The sequence below is a fragment of the Corvus kubaryi genome, unplaced genomic scaffold (genome assembly GCF_017639235.1).
Source record: "Corvus kubaryi isolate FWS band 111438036 unplaced genomic scaffold, C.kubaryi_AGA036_p1.0 37398, whole genome shotgun sequence".
NCBI lineage: Eukaryota > Metazoa > Chordata > Aves > Passeriformes > Corvidae > Corvus > Corvus kubaryi.
In genome coordinates this window covers 46,222,814-46,236,609 of record NW_024581137.1, presented here as the reverse complement: position 1 = coordinate 46,236,609, position 13,796 = coordinate 46,222,814, and the positions used below count along the sequence as shown (strand labels likewise).

General features: G+C 38.1%; 1 long non-coding RNA gene across 1 annotated transcript in view; it reads right to left on the bottom strand.

The window, feature by feature from the left end:
* Positions 1-4,010: 4,010 nt before the first annotated feature.
* The window catches only part of LOC121671936, a 44,596-nt gene continuing 34,810 nt past the window's right edge, over positions 4,011-13,796 (bottom strand). Inside the window, exons 4-5 of the long non-coding RNA XR_006018677.1 lie at positions 6,500-6,699; positions 4,011-5,925 (exon numbers count right to left, since the gene is read on the bottom strand). This is a non-coding gene — a long non-coding RNA (uncharacterized LOC121671936). The remainder of the gene's footprint in view (positions 5,926-6,499; positions 6,700-13,796) is intronic.

Here is a 13,796-nt window from a genome sequence, read left to right as displayed (position 1 = left end):
AAAAGGGCATTGAGAGGTGATGAATTTGGTATGGAAAAGACATCATAGATCAAAGTTGCAATATTCGGATACTGCTAGAACACTCATTAATGTCATCTCATTATAACTGCTAAAGATGTTCCTCATGCACCTGGCCTTGCAACCATTTCCTGGACTATTTGCTTTTAACACCTTGCTCCTTTCTGTGTGTACCTCCAGCACTCCCACTTTTTATCTCATCAGGCATGAACTCCTCACCTTTTCGTTCAACAGACCACTCCTGCTTGCTCACAAGGACTAGCAAAATGTTGCCAACATCTTAAATTCACACACATTTTCATATTTCAAGTCCCTGACAGTCCCTAGGCAGCCAGTGGCCTGAGATTGCAGCCACACATGCAGCTTTCCATTGTCTTGCAGTTTCTTTATGCTTCCTCTGGTTGCAGTGGACCTACCAGTTGTGCCTGTCTCGTCCTTGAAAGTTGTGAGTTGTATAATGAATGATTTGCTTCCTTCCTAGTCTTTTCAGTGCGTGTAGTTCAGCTTGGTCAGTGAACACTGCTAGTGCAATAGTAACATACACTCACAGGGTAACAGAAAAATATTTGCTCACAAGAAGCTAACAAAATACTTTTTCCTACCCTCTTTGATAAAAATAATAAAAAGTTTTAAGACAATAAGACTCAGTTTGAATAGTTGCTAACAACTTAAAAATTTATTGGGCTGTCTTTTAATTGCTAACTTGCCCTGAATCAAAAATTACCACTTGTTATCAACACTTTTATAAAGCCAGCCATTCACTAATTTATAGGGTTGTCTAGCTTCTAATGGATTTATGTATAGAAATGCTCAAAAAATGAAAAATATTTGCAAAAATATTGTCTACAAAGCCTTCAGTAAAATATTACATCTTCTATGGGAAAGTGTAGTATACTCTGGTACTCAGTGATTTATTGCTTCCCATTTAAATGACACTTGCTGAATTCTGAATTGACATAAAACATTTCTTTTCTAGTCCTTAAATACATGCACATTCACACACAAAAACACATTGAACAAGACAGATGTATTAACATTTGTTAGCAGGTCAAACTAAAACTTTTTCAAGGACACAGTGTTCTCTTTGACCTGCTAACACTTAAGCAAGCTGCAACAGCCCTCTATAATTCAGATTGTAATATGCTTTACTTAACCTTTGTTAACTAACACATGAAGGAACAGCTTTTCCTTGTAGTAAGGACAAAGCATGGTATTTCAAAAGGGCTTATGTGAGTTGAGAGTATGGCTCTGTACACAGTTAAATCCTACATTTGACTGCTGAACCCATTCTTTCCCCTTCCCACCCAAATCCACATGGAAACAACAGAACAGAAAGAAAAAAAAAAGTGGAATTAAAAATACTTTCAATTCTTTTCCATACCAAAACCAAGAGAAAAATACATCATTTTCCATTTGTATAGGATGTTCCCTTGCAGACAGCATGAAACACCTAAAGGCACTTGTCAGGAAAGACCAAGGAAATGAAGGATTATGTCCATTAATATGCTTCTAGATAAGCTTCACTGGTTTATCCACTAACTTAGTCACTAGGGCACATCCTATAATCTCCAAACTACGGTTCTTGCCTTTACTTCTGGGATTTGAGATCCGGTTTTTTGACAGTCCTCAGCAGAGCATGCCCTCACGAGAGTGCTGTAGACTACTCCAGACTACTTCTCTGAGTAGTTGGAGACCCAGGTAAAAATCCTCATCACTGCTGGAGTTACTGAAGTTCTGAGTTACTGGAAGGTAACTCCTCTCCTGGTTCTTTTTCAGGGATCATTTAAGCACACTACAAACTTTTTAGCATCTTCTGTTTCAGGGACTGTAGGAGCTCTACCTCACAAGAGCAACGTTTTCTGTTTGGAGGAAAACACTTCATTCAGACACAGTCTTTGCCTAACCCAGATCTCCCATTTGGATGCAGTAGCCCAGTCACCATGTTTTTAACTTCTTCTAAGCCTTTTGAGCCTCCTAAGACTTCTCACTGTGTTCTGTTATTACACTTGACCTTTGTATAGGAAACACAAGAGTAAGGGAATGAAAGGGTCCTGCCAGGAACAGGCTGTCCTTAACAAAAGTATCAGTAAAAACAAGGCTACCTTCACCCTCCCAACATAGCTCCTCTATTTTCAAGAGTTTTTTTCTCACTGGCTGAAGAAGTGAGTGTCAGGTGTGAAAAATTACATGAATCTGTGAAAAGGATTTATGAAGTGACTGATATTCTATATACAAAAGATCTAAATACTTTCTGCATCGTTGAAAAAGCTGTGTTTACAGAATCTCTATGTCTACTTTAACAGAAACAGCACAATTTATAAATAGATTTTAATTTTCAAATAAGCTCAACCACAAGCAGAGAGGTCTCACTTTTTTTCTTCCACTTACCTGGTTTTCCTATGATCTCAGACAGTCATGTTCTCCTGATGCCATGATGATTTTTTGCCTTTTCTTTTATACCCCTTTTATATACCTTTTATAACTTTTGTATTCTCAGTGGTTTTTTGCCTACATTCTTAGACTTATTTGTCTAGCTAAGAGACTAAACATCTTAGAAGCTTTGTAGTTAGGGATCAGAATGCCCCAGACACCAAGGTCCTCTCCAGAATACATTTTATAAACTAAGATAGAACCATCCAGGGGAAGGCTCCTTGGGGAGGGGAGCTCACTCGAGCCTCTCATTGGGGAATCTTTGATAGATATGCTAATTAGTAAAACCTATAATGTTATACCAGATCTTTTGAGGGTGTGCATTGCGGTGTGCATTGAGGTGCACTCCACCTGGATGTGGTGCACCTTGGGATCCTTAAAATAAATACCAAGGTAAAATCCCTTTTTCCCATCTGACCATGTTTGATTCTTGATTTTAAGACCAGGAAAAGGCATCACTCCAGGTCCACTGCTGCTTTGAGGAAACAGCTCAGTTTGTATAAAGTATGTGGCTGGCTTTTTCAAAACCATTTGAGTTTAGACAACCTGGCACCCTATTTTATCCTTCTGTCCAGGATCTCCGTGTACAGCACCAAACAAAAGAAGAAGTTCCCTGAAAAACTCATGCTAGATATTCTGTCTCAGCAAACAGGCTGACTCCCTGCAGGTGGAAAGTATTGTCTTGGTTAGTCTAGCAAATTCTGGGGAGCATCAGAGATAAAAAGCCATTATCACTGAGCCCTGGTGCCCCTTGTCTGTAGGGTGGTCTGGAGAATGTTCTTCCACCCCCTCACTGCAGTCACCCACTATATAGAGTGAAAATGTGATTCTCAATTCAATTCCACAGTTTATCAATTTTCCAACGCCCTCCCTTCTGACACATGGAGGTAAATGTTTCCCCTCTTATGCTGTATCCAAATGCCTATGTATAGAAAAATTAAGCCTCTATAGGGTATAATTTTGAAAGGTAAAATGAAGGCTGGAGGGTTCAAATTATCTCACTTGAATGATCTAATGTCAGTAATCTACTCGAAGAAATTTGTAAGAAACAAAATCCCAAATTTCTTTTCAATTTCGAACCTAGTTAATTGCAGAATTGTCAGTCTTGAATAGCTCATGGCACTGGGTAAGAGGAATATTGAAGATACAGCTGTCTTGGATCGTATCCTGGATCTTCAGACCTAGTCTTGGACCATTTTGGGACCTCATACAAGTTTTCTGACTGCGACAATGATTTTAGAGACAACCTAGACTTAGCTAAAAGCAATCCAGCCTTGCAGGCAAATTTAATTTTCCACTGTCAGTAAACTGGATTCTGCTAGGAAGGACCTCAGAGAAGCAGTGATATTTCTGTTGGAAGCCTCTGAACCAAAACAATGGGATTTTAGGAGGTAGATAGGAATGAGTGTCTAGGAGAACATTCTGCAGTTTACAGGGTCTCAGGAAGCTGCAGCCATGGCCTTTCTCTTTTCCCGCTTCTCATTGCTTCCCTATCATTTTCTTTCTATATGCAGTCAAACCACTGAAAAGATAATAAAAAATAATTCCAATGTGGATGAGAATTGTGAAATAATATGAAAAACCACCATCTTCTGTTTATTTTCTTTTCCACCATTAATCCCCAGGAGAGATACAGAACAATCTGACTTTGTGATGCAACATGTCACTGGCTTGAAAGCAGGCAAAGCAAGGAAGGAGGGGGAGTAAGAATTGCAAAAAATTAAAAGAATTCTCAAGACATTCCCTTGGAGGCCCTGGAAGATGTTAATATAAGGTCTCCTAGTGTCTAGGAGCAGTTCTGGAGGCAGATCAGCAAAAATAAAATAATTTTGAATAATAAAAGCTGAGAGAGCTCTGTAACTCAGCATGTCCCCATTTTTAAAAGCACTAGTATGAAAGGACCACTAAGGAAAGGCCTTCAGTTTTCTTATTTAAATAAATTAGTCACAAAAGACATCAATACCAAAGGGATACCTGTTATATTGCCCAAAAGCAACATTTTTTCTAAAGTGAGTACAGCCATTGGGGAATACAAGTTATTGTTCTATGTGTGAAAATTCAGGTTCATGGAGGGCTTCAAGCACTCTCCAACACAGCTATTGTTTCCTTCCTCAGTGTGTTCAGAACAATGGTGAGTGCATGCAAGGAGAAGGTTTTGATATCTGAAATACAGCCTGTGCTCACAGAGTAAACAGTTTCCTTAGTGTCTACTATCTTTCCTTCCCAATTCCCTGGGCTTACTAAGGAAATAATTGAAAAAAACTAAGCTAAACAAGGAAGACCGCCAGAAGAAGACAGACCATATAAAAATACAACTGTGCAATAGTCTTTACAGGTAAAGGCTGAAATCACTGACAGATCTCTGATATTCAGACAGAATTTCCTCCCTTGGCTTTCAGCCCTTCTTCAATACATATGATGACTTACCAAATAGTATTAAATGAATTGCTCAATTTCTTGGTTAGAGTTCCTTATATGTGACAGAGGGAGAGTACCAGTACCTATTATTGTCTGTTTCTATGTGTTCCTGGTGTTCTATGTTTCAATATGTAAATATTCAGTCATTACTGTACAAAATACTTTACATTCTAAATTTATGTAAGGTTTTGGGTTTTTTTACTTTGTCAGGAATTACTATGCATGAAGAAAAATAAAATTCAGGAAAAAAATCTTGTAGGCAAATATATCGTAACATTTGTCTCAATAAAAGCCAACAACAACAACTTGCTCTTTTGTTGCTGTGTTGCTTTTGTTGTTTTGTTGCTGTGTAGCTATTTGCTATTCCCAATTTTAAGTACCAATTGAAATTCTATTGTGAAGTTATGAAATATTGCATTAATGTTTTCAGCCCAAAGAAAAGTACATGCTTAAAGAGATACTGTGTACATTAATGCTCATAAGTCTGATTAGTTTGTCTGGCTCTTTAGTTCACAGCTCTTTGGTGTCACTCTATCATGTTAGTAAGTATTCAGCACCTGAAACTTTTTTAAAGGAGTATGTTATCCCTAATTGCCTCTATGCCACCTTCTCCATGGCTAATAATGCTGTAATCACTGCACTCTAGTGAGCAACTTACATCACAAGTGTATCTCACAGTCTGTATCTGCACATTCAAATACCCTTAATATCAGCTCAGTCTCCACAATACTTTTGAAATTAAGCACAAAGGAAGTAGGAAAGTTTATTTCTAATATTCCCACCTTTCACCTTTTCAAATGCATGAATAAGCATTTCTGCTTTTAAGGTGTGCACTGTGAACCATGGCTTTAATTCCTCAGCAAATCTACCCCAGGATAGACAGGCTGAGCTCCAGCACTCCAATACTATTAAGTCCAATCCAACTGCTTCAGTCCTGGCTTTCCTGTTTCTCCTCTCTGTGCATGGAAGGGGCCAAAGTGGTGGAGTGTACATTTCCAAAACAGCTTCACCTGTCCCAGGTTTGGCACCAACAGCGACAGCTCCATTCTGAACCTAAAACTTTCCAGTAGGAGTTGAAAGAGCACATGTCAATAACACTTCCCCATGAGAAGATAAACAATGTTTTCCTATTAGACTATTGCACGATTTTGATTACACTGTGTCAGTGTTAATCAACTGCTTCGCTCTGTGATATTGCTTAGGAAAAAAAAAGAAGGAATACCATTTTCTCCTCAAATCTGTCATCAAGAGCACCAACTACCATCTTAAAAACTTTTGTTCAAAACCCAAGTTTTGCCAATCTCAAAGGCTGTCATCTCTGAGGTACATTGGGCTAATTAGTAATTTAGCAGGAGTAGAGGGAAAGAAGTTCACTTCAGGCACTTTGGTAGACAGACAAAGAACAAAGTTCCTTTATCTGTATTAATACTTTAAAAAATAGAATTAATGTCCTGCAGCAAAAACAGTACCTGGAATGATTTTATGGAGTCAGTGCTTAATTCGAAAACATTAACACACTAAAAATATTTAATGAAGCTAATTAGAAACCAAATTGCTTTCCTTTCAATGGAAGGAAAACAATATTAATGAATAAGTGATCTTAACATATGTATTATAACAAAGTTAGACTCACCAGGATCCCAGGGAAAGGCTAAAGGACGGCACTGTCTGCCTCCCACCTATGAAATGGCGATTCACACTGGAGTGTATCGTGGCCAAGTCCGTGTCCATCCCCACACCAACTGCAGGAAGCCACAGGATTTGCCTCAAACTCTATTTCACTATTCTGTTTTCCTTGTTGCAGTCTTACTGATGGGACTTCTGCTTATTTTCCTAGGGAAATTGGATGATTCCACCATCAGAATATTTTGTTTTCAAATGCACAACACAGGTCCATCCAATTTCCAAAGCCAGGGTGGACAGTCCTTTGTGTGACCAAACAGAATCAATTATTTCAGGTATATTGAAGAGAAAAGAAAAATATCCTCTTCTTATATATACACCCACCTCCCAAGTCAGACCATGTCTGATAGCCCTGACTTGTGACAATCTGTGCCCTCTGAGTCAAAGTTGTATCAAGTTAAGAGTCAGTCCCACAGCCCATAATTGTAAAACAGACTCTGCTGTTTCTCAGCAGGCTCCTTGACCCCCTAGTTTAAATGCCTTGCCTCCAATAGCCCAGCTGCATTGGAAGCAGGGTATTTTCTATAGCAATAATTGTGCACAATTTTTGGAAAAATATTTATACACACAAGAATAAATTAAATATCAAAAATCAGTATCCAGCTAGTCATAATTGCCTATAATGTGTGACACCTACATGCATAAAGTCAAAGGAATAAACACAAAAAGGTTTTTAAAAGTGATTAAAAAGAATGGAAAAGTATCCCAAGAGTGATTAAGTGTACACTATCAACCTTTATTTTTTTTGTTTAACCTTTCAAACAAGCAGTTTGTATGATGAGACCTTTCAAACCTTCTACAAAATCCTAGTGAATTAGGAAATTATGCGGTGAACTGATATAAACTATCTGGGTTTGGGGACTCTTAAGTCAGTTGGTTTAAAATCATTTCCTTGAACCACAGTGCAAGACGTTTTTTAATAGAATGAGGTAATAAGTATTGATTCTGTGGTGACAATGAATGAGTTGGTATTACAGGTGCACCTTTGCATGACTTAATCTTTCCTTCTTTTAGCTATCAAAACCAAATATAGAACCACTGCACAATTCCCCTAATCATAAACTACAATTCACTTGCTATTTTTAAGGGGCTTTTGCTCAGTTTGGTGTCATAACCCTGTTGTTATCTCTTGTAGGACCAAAAATGTCAATGGTAAATTGTTTATGAATGCTGTGAAAGGATTTCATCGCTTTTTTAATATATTTATATGAGATTAATCTCATTTCTGTGGGAAGCAAACTATTGTGTATTGGTGTCCTTGGTAGTACAGATGGCAGAAAATTAGTAGTCGGAATGGTATTTTTACTCCTCAGGGACTTTTTTACCACATAGTCAGAGCATAAAGCATTCTAGCCCTAATTGCTTGAAGTATAATTAGACAAAGCAAAATACGGAATGAAGGAAAGAAAAATTATGTTTTCAGTGTCAAACCTTTCCACACTTGCTGGAGCTGGGCATTCCTCTGACTCACAGACCCTTGTGACACCTGTAAGCCAGCTGTAAGGGATAATGACTGCATAAAAAGGAAGAACCATAAAAAGAGAGTTTTTGCAAAAGTATCTAAATCCCTAAATGTGTTTTGTAAAACTTTTGTGTCAAGTGACTTGTCTAAATTGACACCGACACTTTTCAGAAGGGGGGGTCCTCCAAGTCCCAGAAAAGTGGGTTAATTACATCAACATTCTTCCTTAGCAGGAGCTATAAGGTAATAGAATAATTACATAATAACAGTGCTTAAAAGCTCATCATTTAGACCATGCAAAGTGAACTGAAGAGTTGTAAACTGACAGTTGGAAAGGTGACCTGAATGGAAAGCAGATATTTTTTTCAATCACTTATTCTCTGAGCTGCAAAATTTGAATTCTAAACTACAGTTAAATGTAACCACTGGCAATTGTTATTTTTTCAATACCTTAAAAAAGGACGAATAAATGAATCTTCTGCTGTCTGAGGATACTAGTACTAGAATGGGATGGTATAATTTAAAAACACTCTGAAACAAACAAAGTCTCATCTTACTTCAGTTTCTTAATTTTACTTGTAAATTTTCACCAATATGCCATAAGTAACTCCTTGCAGCATACTTTAATCATTTGCCAGTCACAGTCAAATAAGTGAGATTTCTAGGTAGGCCATTTGCCTTGGATTTGAATCCTAATGACAAAATTATTTGGATATAGCACAAGTAAGTCTGTCCAGTTATGATGGCCATTTAATGAGCTTCAGCAAGGCAGAAGGGAGTTGGCTCTACCTGTCTAACCAGGGTTTTAATATGCCATAAAGCTAACATAATAAATAATTTAAGTGTTGAAACATTACAAAGCCAAGACTTTCCCAGTGACTCAGTAATGTGGATTGTTACACATGGAGACAGCCATTAGAAATCCAACCGAAAACAAAGGGTAAAAAAGTAGATCACAATATTTGACTGCTAAATATTACAAATGTGCTGTCTCTCCTCATAGGAACATGTTATGGTTTGAGATAGTTGTAACTTCCACTTGACAGGAATTTTTGTGGCTCTGCCCATAGGTCTTCTCTCAGGTGTCATGTTGCTAGAAGGCACGGTCCTGAGGAAGAGTGAGTGGATGAATGAAGGAAGACAGGGAGCATCTCACACAGTTGCATCAGATATCATACACTGCCCTATTTTAAACAGAAAACCCAAATGGTTTCTATCAGATACTAAATTAACCCAGCAGGGATTTCTGACTGTTCCCAGACAGAAAACTACTTTATTCATAAGAATAATTGGATATTCAAGAGATCGTCATGTTTTGTGCCATGAGTCGTAAATGTTGGCTCATCCGTAAAGGATTATCATGGGGTCTGCTCCTCTTTACCAAGGCAATTATGCAGTTGCTTAAGTTCAGCAATGCCCTGAAACCTAGCTTTAGGACAGAGTCAAGGTCCTAAACCAACAGGAGTTGGCCTTTTCAGTGACAAGCAGGAATGAAGTTGGCAGCATTGCCCTAGGAGCCTCCTCTGTCACTTATTACATGGACCAGCTAAAAGGAAATGGAAATGATGCTGGAAGTGGAGAAATGCATGGAGGTGAGGGGGATAAGAGGACCATCCACCTTTAGGAAGGAAATGTGAAAATTACCCTTAGTTACGGTCCTCCAGGAAAAAAAGGAGGATATGATTTTTACATCTGCTAAATTTTCCAAGTCCTCTCTTCTTTTTGGTGACAAAAATACATAATTCAAAGACAAAACACTTTTCCACCACCATAAAAAGTTCACAAGTTAGGAGGTAATTGCATTAGCATGCTGAGAAAAGAGAAGAGAATGCAAGAAATCCTGATTGGCGTTTCTCTGTTTAAAAGGAATTATTTTCCAATACCTGAGCATGCCCAGAGGAGCTAGTCTCTGAGCAGCTGTGAAACAGAACCTTTTTACTTCAGGGTTAGTGCAGGGAGCTCATTAGCACAGCCTCAACCCTCAGCTAAACAGCCTTGTTTGCATATTGAAGCAATAGAATGTGAAGGTGTTAAAAAGGAAGAATTGCAGCCGCTACTCCTGACTGACATGTCTATCTGGGCTCTTGTGTTTACAAGAGAATAACGAAGCTGCCCCAAAGCCCCTACTGGGCCTGATTATTATGCAGAGGCTTCTTAGATTATGTATAATTGATATCCATTTTCCCTCCAGCTAACCAATGGCAGCTCTCAGGAGTAATGCTCACTCTCCTGCATCTTACCAAGCAAGCAAACACTGGAAATTGCTATCTTTTGCTAGGCTTAATAATTTTTAAAGACCAAAAATTGACATTTACATTTTTCAGAAGCACAGATTACTGCACTCTTGGTAGGGTTTTCCTGCTAATAGCAATCAAACAGGGGAGATACTGTATTTAAGGGTGATGATGATGATCTGGAGCTATGTTTGTGTATCATTTTTATATATTTATGTAGACACACATTCAATGGACTGTGTATATAACATGTGTGAATGCCCCGGTTTTTCCATACAATAACAATATGGCAACAAAAAGCAAGGGCAAGTTCTGAAAGCTACTTTTCTGCTGGTTATTGTGAAAGATTTGCAAGGTGAGTTATGCAGTCAAGGACATTCCTTCAATTACATTCACTGGTCCCCTTTCTGTACTTACAATAGTTATCTTCATCCTTACAATTTAGGCCAAATGTTCAATTCCTAAAACTGACACAGGCATGAAATTGAGTAGTGCAGTGCTCATTTTTTATTGCTCAGATAGTTCTCTCCTCTTTTAAGAGAAAATCCCATTGAAGTTCTTCCTCAAAAATGAGATACTACATTTAGCCTTTCAATTACAAAGAATTTATGAGATATGAGAAAGGGGACATTTTTATTTCATTGGCCAATGTTTTGGGTTTGGGTTTGGGGGTTTTTTTCTACTTCAGAGCTTTTGAAAAGATGTTTATATGGGAGGATTGGGCGCAATAATTTTTAAAGTTTTTCCAGTGAAGAGTTGATCTTGAAAATGAAATGCTAATAGCTTGAGATAAACACACAAAGTCTGTATAACCCTCTCAATGTGCTGTACTTCCATCCTGACCTTCAGCCTTTTTGCTGTTTTGGTCCTGGATATCTCTTCAGCACAAGCTGTCAGTTGCATGGAGAATTTTTTATCCATACAAATAGTTTCCAGAATAAGGATGTGTCCAGTCCAATCATTTTCATGTCACCTTTCTCTCTAGAGGTGAAGACCTAGCTCACTAATCCTTTCTGCTACCTAACCTTGGCAGAATTTTAATTTTAATCTGCTCTCTGAGGAGATGCACAAGAAAATGCAAGGAATATTAATACATGGGCTGAACTGGGTTGAATGTGCAAAGGTGAACTTTCAGTCACTTGGATATATTCTTTCAATCACCTATTCAAAAGTATAACCATTATTAGTGCACTAAACTCCCTCTCTGCACGGAGCAAGGCAAATCAGCAGGAAGGAAGATCGTGAATTAATTTAACCAGTTATACCTTCATATTTCCTACCAAAAATCTACATACTTCTTCCATCCACTGAATACCTGATAAAAAACTAGATAATAATAAGCAAGGAGCATACAACCTTTACATAGCTGATTTTTGTTCCAGTAACTTTTCAGAAACCAGAGAGTAGTCACGAAAAACTGAACAGCTTGCAGCTGCCCTTACCTTAGCATACCTGCCTTTATGTTACAGAAACATAAATAGACAGAAACCAACTGTAGCAAAAAAAAAATCTGCCTAAAGAAAAGTCAGGAACAGTCCCAACAGGCAATCATTCATATAATGATCTCCTGACCTGTATTTAACAAAAACTGCACACTAGTTCTAAGAAAGAGTGAAGTCAAATAGTCATTTCAGAGTTGCACCTTTGGCCAGTGGACCACAGGACTGCAGTCTGCACTATCACACAAGGATTTCAGACCACATAATTACATTCCAAGTAGTGTTAGTCCTGCACTGACCATGTAAATCTGGTAAGAGATAGAATAGCTCTTTTTTATAATGTAAGCTTCTTCTTTTTACATAAGCCTCTGCAAAGTAGCTGCTGCAGTTCTATAGAGAGCTTCCTGGTCACATAGGTCTGTCTCTCCACCTCCTTTCAGGTGCTAACTTTCATTAAAAGAAGCTTTAATTAAATATTAATTTATTACTTATTTATTACACAGTGCTTTTCCATGCCAAGAACTGCTGAGCTTGCCATACAGACACTATTTGATCTCTGGGAGGAAAGGAAGAAGGCTATGTGTCCATGGATGGGAGGGGGCATGATCTGTATTGAGATGCAGCCCACATTATGAAAGACTTAGGTCACATCCAGCATTTATGATAAATCTCAGGAGTGGCTCTATTATAAGGCATGTCTGTGTTGTTCGCACCCTCACTATGATTTTGAGACGCTCCTCAAAGGTGTTTGTGGTGTTCTGCCATCACCTCTCCTTGGAAAAAAAGTTAGCAGAAAGACAGTCTCACCTTTTCTTTTGCCTTTTCTTTAAAAACACTGAAGCATAAGTGTTCTTGGACTTCCACCAGTGTCCAAAAGAGGATACAATACCTTCCTTTTCTTCAGAAATATGGAACCACCTCGCTGCTCTAGGTTTGGGGTCATCTTCTGCAGGACTCTCTCATGAAGAGGGAGTACATTTGGCCTGATTTGCTAAGTACTTGTAGAAGCTATCAACAGAGATAGGGGCTGGCTTTTATAACACAAAATTTGAACTGTCACGGTGATGTGACTCTTTTCCTTCTATCTTTGGCTCTATAAGTCTAAAATAAGGACATAAAGCCACCCTTCCAAAGAGTAGACCCTGTTTCTCAGTATTCATTACCTGAGAAGTGACATAATAAAAAAATGAATGTTTTTCTTTTATAATGGAGAATCCTTTCCAAAGTCCATTTACCATCATCACAGGGAGAATATTTCTGCTTACTGTCTGAAAGAGATCATAATCAGTAAATATGCCAGGTGATGTACAGACTAGAGTTTTGGTCCAATTCTCTGTATGATCACTCAACATCAACTAAGAAATATTCAATGTTTGGTACATGAAAGCCTTTAAGTATTAACTTACATATTAAGACTTAAAAGGTTGACTGAGAACCTCGTAAGAAGTTTTTCTCTTTCTTTACATTTGATTTTAGATTACACCAGGTTTTTCTCACCCCATGCTGGTAAATCCCCAGATCCAGGGGAAACCAAGGCACACAGCCGTACATGAAAATCTACATTTTAAAGCAGGTCTGCAACACATCTTTTCTATTTATTGCCTGAATATAATTTTGTTTGGTAGTAACAGGGATCTTTTGAGTCACAGCTTCTGTGGCACACAAATGAAGCCATAGCATGAAAATTACTGCAGGACATGATTACAGTAAAGAATAATTGAAGGCCCAGGAATCTGGGACCCAGAATAAATTTTAGCTTGCCATTCAGTGGTCTCCATTCATTACTATTCAGTGGAAGTGCCATACACACAAACAATAAAAAGTTTACTCTTGGTACTAGAATGCTCACCTGCAAGAAGGCAAAACAGTCTAAACTGGAAAAAAAATAACTGCTGGGATGAATATTTAATGGCTTCTTCAAGAGGTTAGCACAGGGAGGGAGAAGAACAAAGTTTTCCCTTCAAAGACTGCTCTTGTATAAGGTCAGTGAAATTTGTTTTACAACTCTACTGAAATAAAACATAAATTCCCTCTTAGTTAAATTGGTCCTTTCTTTGTTGCTGCTCTCAGACACACTGTGAAACACGTGAAATTTTCTGTATCCTAAAGAAA